Source organism: Amblyomma mixtum, unplaced genomic scaffold (genome assembly GCF_055824585.1).
Source record: "Amblyomma mixtum isolate Tamu unplaced genomic scaffold, ASM5582458v1 scaffold_21, whole genome shotgun sequence".
In the NCBI taxonomy this organism is placed as follows: domain Eukaryota; kingdom Metazoa; phylum Arthropoda; class Arachnida; order Ixodida; family Ixodidae; genus Amblyomma; species Amblyomma mixtum.
The window spans coordinates 102,119-114,618 of record NW_028317718.1 but is presented as its reverse complement, the minus strand read 5'-3'; the positions used below and the strand labels follow the sequence as shown (position 1 = coordinate 114,618).

The 12,500-nt window shown below is 60.0% G+C and overlaps 2 non-coding genes across 2 annotated transcripts; both read right to left on the bottom strand.

The window, feature by feature from the left end:
• Positions 1-437: 437 nt before the first annotated feature.
• On the bottom strand, positions 438-590 carry LOC149324593 (5.8S ribosomal RNA). The gene has a single exon (XR_016286813.1). It is a non-coding gene; the product is annotated as a 5.8S ribosomal RNA (ribosomal RNA).
• A 1,775-nt stretch (positions 591-2,365) lies between these two features.
• On the bottom strand, positions 2,366-4,180 carry LOC149324592 (small subunit ribosomal RNA). Its single transcript, XR_016286816.1, has one exon. It is a non-coding gene; the product is annotated as a small subunit ribosomal RNA (ribosomal RNA).
• Positions 4,181-12,500: the final 8,320 nt, after the last annotated feature.

The following is a 12,500-nucleotide window of genomic DNA, read 5'->3' as shown; positions in this document are numbered from 1 at the left end:
CCCTGCACCCCGCGCGAGGTATCCCTTTTTCTCGCGCGGGCGTGCCCGGAACAGGGCGTTCCCGTCTCTGCGCTTCTCGCAGCAGTTCGGCTACTTCTCCGCGGGCCAGCAGGCAGCGCTTCGCCGCCCGTCCAAACAGCCTCGTCTCCCGTCGGACCGCTCTTTCCCTGCAGGTAATCCCTTCCTGCGGCGGTCGCTTTCTGAGGCGTGACGCTCTACGGCTAGCAGCCGCCGGCCCGCGTTACGTCAGCGCAGGGCGACCCGACTCTGCCGCTTTGCGCGCGGCTGAAGGGTTCGACCCGCTCTCCTCCTCATTCGCAAAGTCTTTCGAGGGATCTTCGGCGTTCCGTACAGAGCCGTCCTCTTTGCCGACACGGTCAAAACGAGTCGCCGGCCGCGCCATCCCCGGGCGCCGGCGCCTCTCTTGATATATGATCCGACCCTCAGACAGACGAACCCAAGGGAAGACCCAAGGGCGCAATGTGCGTTCGAAGAATCAGTGCTCAGTGTGTCCTGCAATTCACACCAAGTCTCGCAGCTGGCTGCGTTCTTCATCGACCCGAGAACCGAGTGATCCACCGCTTAGAGTCGTGCGTTTGGTTTGTTCAAATCCGTACAGTACAACCAGGGTTTTAGGCACCGGGCTTTTCCCCTGGTCTCCAGTCGCAGTTTCGACCGACGTCTTTCGCGCCTCGCAGCCGTCCGTTCGGCATGCTGCGCGTGCCTCAAAGCCAAAGCGAGCAAAGTCTCTCGAAGCTTTTGTGCGATAATGGCTTGCGCGTCACTAATAGGATGACGAGGCATTTGGCAACCACTAAGGCAGAAGTGCTGAGCCGACGCGTGACGCTCCAATTCCGGTCTTCATCAGAGGTGGGTCTTCTTGTGCCTTCTTGGGCACGCCCGCTCCGCCCGCACGGGCCTGACCGCAGAACACCTCGAAGCACCGGCGTTTGCTAGAAATATACATTCTTGGAGCTCTGTGCCACCGTCCTCACGCACCTTTCTGCGATCTGCAGCGACGCTACCCCCGGACTCCAGCAGCGGTTTTTTTTGTTGCTGTTCACACTCAACTGCTGTTCACATCTTTCAAGGCGAGTCATCACCGCCTACCGCTGCTGCACCCTTTTGTAGGGGAGGGGGTTTTCCCAACGCCCCCCGGTCCGGTCGCCCCCGGGTGCGCCATCGTGCTGCTCCCTACTCGACCATTTCGCCACATCATTGCTTCGCAAGGAGACAGGCACCGCCTAGCCGTGGCTACGCAGCGCGTACTTGGAACAAGCCGCAAAGCGGACGTTCATCAGTCTACTCCCGCAATAGGAGCCCACCGGCCACAGTGCCATGGACGGCGTTTCGGTAGCGCACCGACAGACTACTCGAAGGCTGGGAAGGACGAAGCAGCAAGAGAACCCGGCTGCCGCGAATGCGTTCAAAGTGCGGGATTATAATCCCTCGTCCTTTTCGGTCCCGGTGCCTCCTTTCGCGCCGTCGGCGCGGCGTCAGACTCCGCGCCCGCAGTGCGAGACCTTTCGCGCGCGGCCGTTCCCTGGGCCGCGCGCGTCCCGCCGCGTGCGCGTCGCGCAGAAGCGCAGTTTCCCAGCCAGCGAGCCGCGGTTCCTCTCGTACTTCGCAGCAGCCGCCGCCGTTCCCTTGGCAGCGGGCAGGCCTTTCCCTCGGCCCGCCTACCGACTGGTGGTCGCAACACGACAAAGCCAGCGAGCCGCGGTTCCTCTCGTACTTCGCAGCAGCCGCCGCCGTTCCCTTGGCAGCGGGCAGGCCTTTCCCTCGGCCCGCCTACCGACTCGTGGTCGCAACACGACAAAGCCAGCGAGCAGCGTTTCCTTTCGTACTTCGCAGCAGCCGCCGCCGTTCCCTTGGCAGCGGGCAGGCCTTTCCCTCGGCCCGCCTACCGACTCGTGGTCGCAACACGACAAAGCCAGCGAGCAGCGTTTCCTTTCGTACTTCGCAGCAGCCGCCGCCGTTCCCTTGGCAGCGGGCAGGCCTTTCCCTCGGCCCGCCTACCGACTCGTGGTCGCAACACGACAAAGCCAGCGAGCAGCGTTTCCTTTCGTACTTCGCAGCAGCCGCCGCCGTTCCCTTGGCAGCGGGCAGGCCTTTCCCTCGGCCTGCCTACCGGCTCTGTTTGCGCCTCTTCGACGGTTGTCGACAACCGAAAGCCCACCATGAGTGGTGCGTTACGCCGTTCAAACCTGCGGATACAGCCCGTCCGACTTTCCCTTGGTGACGGAGCTCCGCTGGGCGCAACAGTTTGTGCAGAGAAGCGGCTTCAGAATCTCGCAACTCCGCGGTTGAGGCCTTCCCCCGCTTATAAGTGGGGGCGGCGCCGGGTGTGACAAGCACAATCCGGTAATGATCCTTCCGCAGGTTCACCTACGGAAACCTTGTTACGACTTTTACTTCCTCTAAATGATCAAGTTTGGTCATCTTTCCAACAGACCGGCGCAACCGAAAGGCCGCGCCGGACATCGGTCCGAAGACCTCACTAAATCATTCAATCGGTAGTAGCGACGGGCGGTGTGTACAAAGGGCAGGGACGTAATCAACGCGAGCTTATGACTCGCGCTTACTGGGAATTCCTCGTTCAAGGGGAACAATTGCAAGCCCCTATCCCAATCACGAAAGAAGTTCCACGGGTTACCCAGTCTTTTCAGACAGGGATAAAGACACGCTGCTTCCTTCAGTGTAGCGCGCGTGCGGCCCCGGACATCTAAGGGCATCACAGACCTGTTATTGCTCTGTTTCGTGCGGCTAGGAGCCGCTTGTCCCTCTAAGAAGGTTGTAAGGTGCTGGGAACCCCGCACCTATTTAATAGGCTAGAGTCTCGTTCGTTATCGGAATTAACCAGACAAATCGCTCCACCAACTAAGAACGGCCATGCACCACCATCCACCGAATCAAGAAAGAGCTCTCAATCTGTCAATCCTCCCAGTGTCCGGGCCGGGTAAGTTTTCCCGTGTTGAGTCAAATTAAGCCGCAGGCTCCACTCCTGGTGGTGCCCTTCCGTCAATTCCTTTAAGTTTCAGCTTTGCAACCATACTTCCCCCGGAACCCAAATACTTTGGTTTCCCGGAAGCTGCCCGCCGAGTCATTTGAGTAACTCAGGCGGATCGCTGGTTGGCATCGTTTATGGTCAGAACTAGGGCGGTATCTGATCGCCTTCGAACCTCTGACTTTCGTTCTTGATCAAAGAAAACATTCTTGGCAAATGCTTTCGCAGTAGTTCGTCTTGCGACGGTCCAAGAATTTCACCTCTAGCGCCGCAATACGAATGCCCCCGTCTGTCCCTCTTAATCATTACCCCGTATTCCAAAAACCAACAGAACAGAAACGGGGTCTTGTTCTATTATTCCATGCAAGTTTATTCAGGCGACTCGCCTGCGTTGAGCACTCTAATTTTTTCAAAGTAAAAGCGCAGGCCACCTCGAGACGCACCAATGAAGGGCACCAAGAGAGGACCGGCATGATGTTCAGTCCGAGCCGTCGCATCGGGTAGATGCACTACTCGTCTGGAACTGAGATCCAACTACGAGCTTTTTAACCGCAGCAGCTTTAGTATACGCTATTGGAGCTGGAATTACCGCGGCTGCTGGCACCAGACTTGCCCTCCAATTGATCCTCGTTAAAGGATTTAGAGTGTACTCATTTCAATTACGGGGCCTCAAAAGAGTCCCGTATTGTTATTTTTCGTCACTACCTCCCCGTGCCGGGAGTGGGTAATTTGCGCGCCTGCTGCCTTCCTTGGATGTGGTAGCCGTTTCTCAGGCTCCCTCTCCGGAATCGAACCCTGATTCTCCGTTACCCGTAACAACCATGGTAGGCAAGTAACCTACCATCGAAAGTTGATAAGGCAGACACTTGAAAGAAACGTCGCCGGCTCATGGCCATGCGATCAGCACAAAGTTATCCAGAGTCACCACAGAGTACGGGCAGAGCCCGATGGGTCTTGGTCTAATAAAAGCGCCCGTCAGCCAAAGGCCTTCAGGCTCAATGCATGTATTAGCTCTAGAATTGCCACAGTTGTCCAAGTAGAAAGAAACGATCTAAGGAACCATAACTGATTTAATGAGCCATTCGCGGTTTCGCCTTATTTCGGCATGTACTTAGACATGCATGGCTTAATCTTTGAGACAAGCATATGATTACTGGCAGGATCAACCAGGTATGATGCATAGGCATTCCCTTTTCGCCCCAGAAGGGTGCCTCGTCGCCGCCGATAGGGCCGCCATAAACCCCCAGCGCGCGACGCATCTTTTTCGCGGCAGCTTGCGCTGCCCGTGCATCGTTCGAGCTCGCTGCGGCATCCGACCCGTAGGTACGGCAATCGCCACGCGGCAAGAGAGCACGTGTGCCTTTAGGCAAAGCATTTGTAACGCGCCCACCAGTGCGCACATCGGCCTCTAGGGCCGCAGCATTAGGCAACTGGACGGCGCTTGCTGCGTAGCCGAGACGGCCAAGCCGCCAGACGACGGGACACGCCCGCGTCTTCGGCGCGCTCGCACGGAATCGAGTCCGGGTAGCACGGAACACACCTCGTAAAACGTGGAAACAGCGTCGTCCGACAACCAGCCCCTATCGCAGACGCGGATGAGGCTGCAGACGAATGCCGTGGGGTCCGAGGGACGGGGACACGCTGGGCACGAGGCCGCATATCAGACCCGGTCACGGCGCGCACACGCGGGCGCGCGCCGCCGACTGCTCCACTGGGACCCCCATATAATAGCAGCGATAAGTACCCAGACCTCCGTGGGTGAGTAAATCGCCGTACTCGTGCCACTTTCGCCGCAAGGGCCGCACAAATCGTGCGCGCTTTGCCGCGGCATCACAACGCCGCGCTTCCGCGGCGCCCCGCACGAGCCGTACTCGTGGACATAGCCGTCGGGCGAACCGCCGTACTCGAGGCGCGTTCGCCGCAAGAGCCGCTCAAATCGTGCGCGCTTTCCTGCGGCATCGCACGAAAGCGCTGCCCCGGCGCCCCGCACGAGCCGTACTCGTGGACATTGTCATCGGGCGAACCGCCGTACTCGAGGCGCGTTGGCGGCAAGACCCCCACAAATCGTGCGCGCTTTGCTGCGGCATCGCACAAAAGCGCATCCCCGGCGCCCCGCACGAGCCGTACTCGTGGACATAGCCGTCGGGCGAAGCGCCGTACTCGAGGCGCGTTCGCCGCAAGAGCCGCTCAAATCGTGCGCGCTTTCCTGCGGCATCGCACGAAAGCGCTGCCCCGGCGCCCCGCACGAGCCGTACTCGTGGACATGGTCATCGGGCGAACCGCCGTACTCGAGGCGCGTTCGCCGCAAGAGCCGCTCAAATCGTGCGCGCTTTCCTGCGGCATCGCACGAAAGCGCTGCCCCGGCGCCCCGCACGAGCCGTACTCGTGGACATGGTCATCGGGCGAACCGCCGTACTCGAGGCGCGTTCGCCGCAAGAGCCGCTCAAATCGTGCACGCTTTCCTGCGGCATCGCACGAAAGCGCTGCCCCGGCGCCCCGCACGAGCCGTACTCGTGGACATAGCCGTCGGGCGAACCGCCGTACTCGAGGCGCGTTCGCCGCAAGAGCCGCTCAAAACGTGCGCGCTTTCCTGCGGCATCGCACAAAAGCGCTTCCCCGGCGCCCCGCACGAGCCGTACTCGTGGACATTGTCATCGGGCCAACCGCCGTACTCGAGGCGCGTTGGCGGCAAGAGCCCCTCAAATCGAGCGCGCTTTGCTGCGGCATCGCAAAAAAGCACTTCCGCGGCGCCCCGCACGAGCCGTACTCGTGGACATTGTCATCGGGCGAACCGCCGTACTCGAGGAGCGTTCGCCGCAAAAGCCACTCAAATCGTGCGCGCTTTGCTGCGGCATCGCACAACCGCGCTTCCGCGGCGCCCCGCACGAGCCGTACTCGTGGACATAGCCGTCGGGCGAGCCGCCGTACTCGAGGCGCGTTCGCCGCAAAACTCGCATAAATAATGCACAAACTCATGAAAATCACATCTGCCGAGGCCGCCTAAAGCCCGAATTCACCTCCCGGGCGTCGAGAGGTCCGTTTCGGACTTTGCTGACAAAGCGGACGCTTTACTGTTTCGCGTCTGCCTAGGCGGTATGCCCCCTTATATATGCAGCGATAAGTACCCAGACCCCCGCGGGTCATAAGCGCGTCTACCGGAGCGGGCTTCAAACGAACGTAACTCTGCCTTCCGTTGCGCGAAAGGGACGGGAAAGGTCTCAAAATATTCGCCTTTCTCAGCCCCACACGCGGAACTAAAAATTGAGCGGCTGCGCCCACGGGAACGGCCGTGAACATTCGAAAAGGCGGCCCCTTGCGAACCTGGTCAATCACACCGCTGCTCCGGCTACAGTGGAAGCAGCGGGTCGAGGAGGACTGCACAAGATGGGCGGCAGCGCGGCCGACACGTGGCGTAAATTTCGTCTCGTTCCGCCAGGTGAAAGTGCCTTTAAATATTCGAAAACCGTTTACCGCGTCCGCCGGGGAGGCAACCGCGTCTGCCTAGGCGGGACCGCGTCTGCCTAGGCGAGCTTCAAACGAGCGTAACTCTCACTTGCGTTGCGCGAAAGGGACGAGAAAGGTCTCAAAATGCTCGCCTTTCTCAGCCCCACACGCGGATCTAAAAATGGAGCGGATTCGTCCACGGGAACGGCCGCGAAGATTAGAAAAGGCGGCCCCTTGCGAGCCTGGTCAATCACCTGCTGCTCCGGCTACAGTGCAAGCAGCGAGTCCGCGATAACTGCACAAGATGCGCGCCGGCGCGGCCGAACCGTGGCGTAAATTTCGTCGCGCTCCGCCAGTTCAAAGTGCCTTTAAAAATTCGAAGACAATTTACCGCGTCTGCCTAGGCGGGACCGCGTCTGCCTAGGCGAGCTTCAAACGAGCGCAACTCTCACTTGCGTTGCGCGAAACGGACGGGAAAGGTCTCAAAATGTTCGCCTTTCTCAGCCCAACGCGCGCAACTAGAAATTGAGCGGCTGCGCTCAAGGCAACGGCCGCGAGAATTCGAAAAGGCGGCCCCTTGCGATACTGGTCAATCGCCCGCTGCTCCGGCTGCAGTGGACGCAGCGGGTCGGCGATGACTGCACAAGATGCGCGCCGGCGCGGCCGAACCGTGGCGTAAATTTCGTCGCGCTCCGCCAGTTCAAAGTGCCTTTAAAAATTCGAAGACCGTTTACCGCGTCCGCCGGGGAGGCAACCGCGTCTGCCTAGGCGGGACCGCGTCTGCCTAGGCGAGCTTCAAACGAGCGTAACTCTCACTTGCGTTGCGCGAAACGGACGGGAAAGGTCTCAAAATGTTCGCCTTTCTCAGCCCAACGCGCGGAACTAAAAATGGAGCGGATTCGCCCACGGGAACGGCCGCGAAGATTAGAAAAGGCGGCCCCTTGCGATACTGGTCAATCGCCCGCTGCTCCGGCTACAGTGCAAGCAGCGAGTCCGCGATGACAGCACAAGATGCGCGCCGGCGCGGCCGAACCGTGGCGTAAATTTGGTCGCGCTCCGCCAGTTCAAAGTGCCTTTAAAAACTCGAAGACCATTTACCGCGTCCGCCGGGGAGGCAACCGCGTCTGCCTAGGCGAGCTTCAAACGAGCGTAACTCTCACTTGCGTTGGGCGAAAGGGACGGGAAAGGTCTCAAAATGTTCGCCTTTCTCAGCCCCACACGCGGATCTAAAAATGGAGCGGATTCGCCCACGGGAACGGCCGCGAAGATTAGAAAAGGCGGCCCCTTGCGAGACTGCTCAATCGCCCGCTGCTCCGGCTACAGTGCAAGCAGCGGGTCGGCGATGACTGCACAAGATGCGCGCCGGCGCGGCCGAACCGTGGCGTAAATTTGGTCGCGCTCCGCCAGTTCAAAGTGCCTTTAAAAACTCGAAGACCGTTTACCGCGTCCGCCGGGGAGGCAACCGCGTCTGCCTAGGCGGGACCGCGTCTGCCTAGGCGAGCTTCAAACGAGCGTAACTCTCACTTGCGTTGCGCGAAAGGGACGGGAAAGGTCTCAAAATATTCGCCTCTCTCAGCCCAACACGCGGAACTAAAAATTGAGCGGCTGCGCCCACGGGAACAGCCGCGAAGATTAGAAAAGGCGGCCCCTTGCGAGCCTGGTCAATCGCCCGCTGCTCCGGCTGCAGTGGAAGCAGCGAGTCGGCGATGACTGCACAAGATGCGCGCCGGCGCGGCCGAACCGTGGCGTAAATTTCGTCGCGCTCCGCCAGTTCAAAGTGCCTTTAAAAATTCGAAGACCGTTTACCGCGTCCGCCGGGGAGGCAACCGCGTCTGCCTAGGCGGGACCGCGTCTGCCTAGGCGAGCTTCAAACGAGCGTAACTCTCACTTGCGTTGCGCGAAAGGGACGAGAAAGGTCTCAAAATGTTCGCCTTTCTCAGCCCAACGCGCGGAACTAAAAATGGAGCGGATTCGCCCACGGCAGCGGCCGCGAAGATTAGAAAAGGCGGCCCCTTGCGAGCCTGGTCAATCACCCGCTGCTCCGGCTACAGTGCAAGCAGCGAGTCCGCGATGACAGCACAAGATGCGCGCCGGCGCGGCCGAACCGTGGCGTAAATTTGGTCGCGCTCCGCCAGTTCAAAGTGCCTTTAAAAACTCGAAGACCATTTACCGCGTCCGCCGGGGAGGCAACCGCGTCTGCCTAGGCGGGACCGCGTCTGCCTAGGCGAGCTTCAAACGAGCGTAACTCTCACTTGCGTTGCGCGAAAGGGACGGGAAAGGCCTCAAAATGTTCGCCTTTCTCAGCCCCACACGCGGATCTAAAAATGGAGCGGATTCGCCCACGGGAACGGCCGCGAAGATTAGAAAAGGCGGCCCCTTGCGAGCCTGGTCAATCACCTGCTGCTCCGGCTACAGTGCAAGCAGCGAGTCCGCGATAACTGCACAAGATGCGCGCCGGCGCGGCCGAACCGTGGCGTAAATTTCGTCGCGCTCCGCCAGTTCAAAGTGCCTTTAAAAATTCGAAGACCATTTACCGCGTCCGCCGGGGAGGCAACCGCGTCTGCCTAGGCGGGACCGCGTCTGCCTAGGCGAGCTTCAAACGAGCGTAACTCTCACTTGCGTTGCGCGAAAGGGACGGGAAAGGTCTCAAAATGTTCGCCTTTCTCGGCCCCACACGCGGATCTAAAAATGGAGCGGATTCGCCCACGGGAACGGCCGCGAAGATTAGAAAAGGCGGCCCCTTGCGAGCCTGGTCAATCACGTGCTGCTCCGGCTACAGTGCAAGCAGCGAGTCCGCGATAACTGCACAAGATGCGCGCCGGCGCGGCCGAACCGTGGCGTAAATTTCGTCGCGCTCCGCCAGTTCAAAGTGCCTTTAAAAATTCGAAGACCATTTACCGCGTCTGCCTAGGCGGGACCGCGTCTGCCTAGGCGAGCTTCAAACGAGCGTAACTCTCACTTGCGTTGCGCGAAAGGGACGGGAAAGGTCTCAAAATGTTCGCCTTTCTCGGCCCCACACGCGGATCTAAAAATGGAGCGGATTCGCCCACGGGAACGGCCGCGAAGATTAGAAAAGGCGGCCCCTTGCGAGCCTGGTCAATCACGTGCTGCTCCGGCTACAGTGCAAGCAGCGAGTCCGCGATAACTGCACAAGATGCGCGCCGGCGCGGCCGAACCGTGGCGTAAATTTCGTCGCGCTCCGCCAGTTCAAAGTGCCTTTAAAAATTCGAAGACCATTTACCGCGTCTGCCTAGGCGGGACCGCGTCTGCCTAGGCGAGCTTCAAACGAGCGTAACTCTCACTTGCGTTGCGCGAAAGGGACGGGAAAGGTCTCAAAATGTTCGCCTTTCTCGGCCCCACACGCGGATCTAAAAATGGAGCGGATTCGCCCACGGGAACGGCCGCGAAGATTAGAAAAGGCGGCCCCTTGCGAGCCTGGTCAATCACCTGCTGCTCCGGCTACAGTGCAAGCAGCGAGTCCGCGATAACTGCACAAGATGCGCGCCTGCGCGGCCGAACCGTGGCGTAAATTTCGTCGCGTTCCGCCAGTTCAAAGTGCCTTTAAAAATTCGAAGACCATTTACCGCGTCTGCCTAGGCGGGACCGCGTCTGCCTAGGCGAGCTTCAAACGAGCGTAACTCTCACTTGCGTTGCGCGAAAGGGACGGGAAAGGTCTCAAAATGTTCGCCTTTCTCAGCCCCACACGCGGAACTAAAAATTGAGCGGCTGCGCCCACGGGAACCGCCGCGAAGATTAGAAAAGGCGGCCCCTTGCGAGCCTGGTCAATCACCTGCTGCTCCGGCTACAGTGCAAGCAGCGAGTCCGCGATAACTGCACAAGATGCGCGCCTGCGCGGCCGAACCGTGGCGTAAATTTGGTCGCGCTCCGCCAGTTCAAAGTGCCTTTAAAAACTCGAAGACCGTTTACCGCGTCCGCCGGGGAGGCAACCGCGTCTGCCTAGGCGGGACCGCGTCTGCCTAGGCGAGCTTCAAACGAGCGTAACTCTCACTTGCGTTGCGCGAAAGGGACGGGAAAGGTCTCAAAATGTTCGCCTCTCTCAGCCCAACGCGCGGAACTAGAAATTGAGCGGCTGCGCCCACGGGAACCGCCGCGAAGACTAGAAAAGGCGGCCCCTTGCGAGCCTGGTCAATCACCTGCTGCTCCGGCTACAGTGCAAGCAGCGAGTCCGCGATAACTGCACAAGATGCGCGCCGGCGCGGCCGAACCGTGGCGTAAATTTCGTCGCGCTCCGCCAGTTCAAAGTGCCTTTAAAAATTCGAAGACCATTTACCGCGTCTGCCTAGGCGGGACCGCGTCTGCCTAGGCGAGCTTCAAACGAGCGTAACTCTCACTCGCGTTGCGCGAAAGGGACGAGAAAGGTCTCAAAATGTTCGCCTTTCTCAGCCCCACACGCGGATCTAAAAATGGAGCGGATTCGCCCACGGGAACGGCCGCGAAGATTACAAAAGGCGGCCCCTTGCGAGCCTGGTCAATCGCCCGCTGCTCCGGCTGCATTGGAAGCAGCGAGTCGGCGATGACTGCACAAGATGCGTCGCGGTGCGGCCGACACGTGGCGTAAATTTCGTCGCGTTCCGCCAGTTAAAAGTGCCCTTAAAAGTTCGAAGACCGTTCACCGCGTCCGCCGGGGAGGCAACCGCGTCTGCCTAGGCGGGACCGCGTCTGCCTAGGCGAGCTTCAAACGAGCGTAACTCTGCCTTGCGTTGCGCGAAAGGGACGGGAGAGGTCTCAAAATGTTCGCCCTTCTCAGCCCAACGCGCGCAACTAAAAACTGAGCGGCTGCGCTCAAGGCGACGGCCGCGAGAATTCGAAAAGGCGGCCCCTTGCGAGACTGGTCAATCACCCGCTGCTCCGGCTACATTGGAAGCAGCGGGTCGGGGATGACTGCACAAGATGCGCGCCGGCGCGGCCGACGCGTGGCGTAAATTTCGTCGCGTTCCGCCAGGTAAAAGTGCCTCTAAAAACTCGAAGACCATTTACCGCGTTCGCCGGGGAGGGAACCGCGTCTGCCTAGGCGGGACCGCGTCTGCCTAGGCGAGACTGTTGAATCGCCCCTATCTCGAGCGAGAATGGCAGGAAAACGACGGGACCGGTGGCAAAAGATTCGCCTGCACACTGACTTCAAATTCGTAGGCTTGAGACATAGGGGCCGGCCGTGAAAAGTTTGAAATGGTCAAAGTCTCCCTGTCGCGAGCGGTTAATCGCCCGCTGCTCCGACCGCAATGTGATGATCGAAAAAGATGCGCCGCAGCGCGGCCGACGCGGCGCTGTAAAATTCGTCGTGCTCCGCCAAAGAAAAGGACCTTTAAAAATTCGAAAACCCCGTACCGCGTCTGCCTAGGCGATACCGTTCAATCGCACGTATCTCGGCCCAGACTGGCAGCAAAGTGACGAGATTGGTAACAAAAGATTCGCCTTTGAACGCCCTACACAGGGAAGGCAAAGTCGCAAACGACTTTCGTCCCGCGTCGGCCGGGGCGAACGCGCCCGAACGGCAAAGTCCGAATAAAGCGACCCCGTCTACCGGGGCAGACGCGCCCGAACGGCAAAGTCCGAAAGAGGCGACCCCGTCTACCGGGGCAGACGCGCCCGAACGGCAAAGTCCGAAAGAGGCGACCCCGTCTACCGGGGCAGACGCGCCCGAACGGCAAAGTCCGAATAAAGCGACCCCGTCTACCGGGGCAGACGCGCCCGAACGGCAAAGTCCGAATAAAGCGACCCCGTCTACCGGGGCAGACGCGCCCGAACGGCAAAGTCCGAATAAAGCGACCCCGTCTACCGGGGCAGACGCGCCGGAACGGCAAAGTCCGAAAGAGGCAACCCCGTCTACCGGGGCAGACGCGCCCGAACGGCAAAGTCCGAATAAAGCGACCCCGTCTACCGGGCCAGACGCGCCCGAACGGCAAAGTCCGAATAAAGCGACCCCGTCTACCGGGGCAGACGCGCCCGAACGGCAAAGTCCGAATAAAGCGACCCCGTCTACCGGGGCAGACGCGCCCGAACGGCAAAGTCCGAATAAAGCGACCCCGTC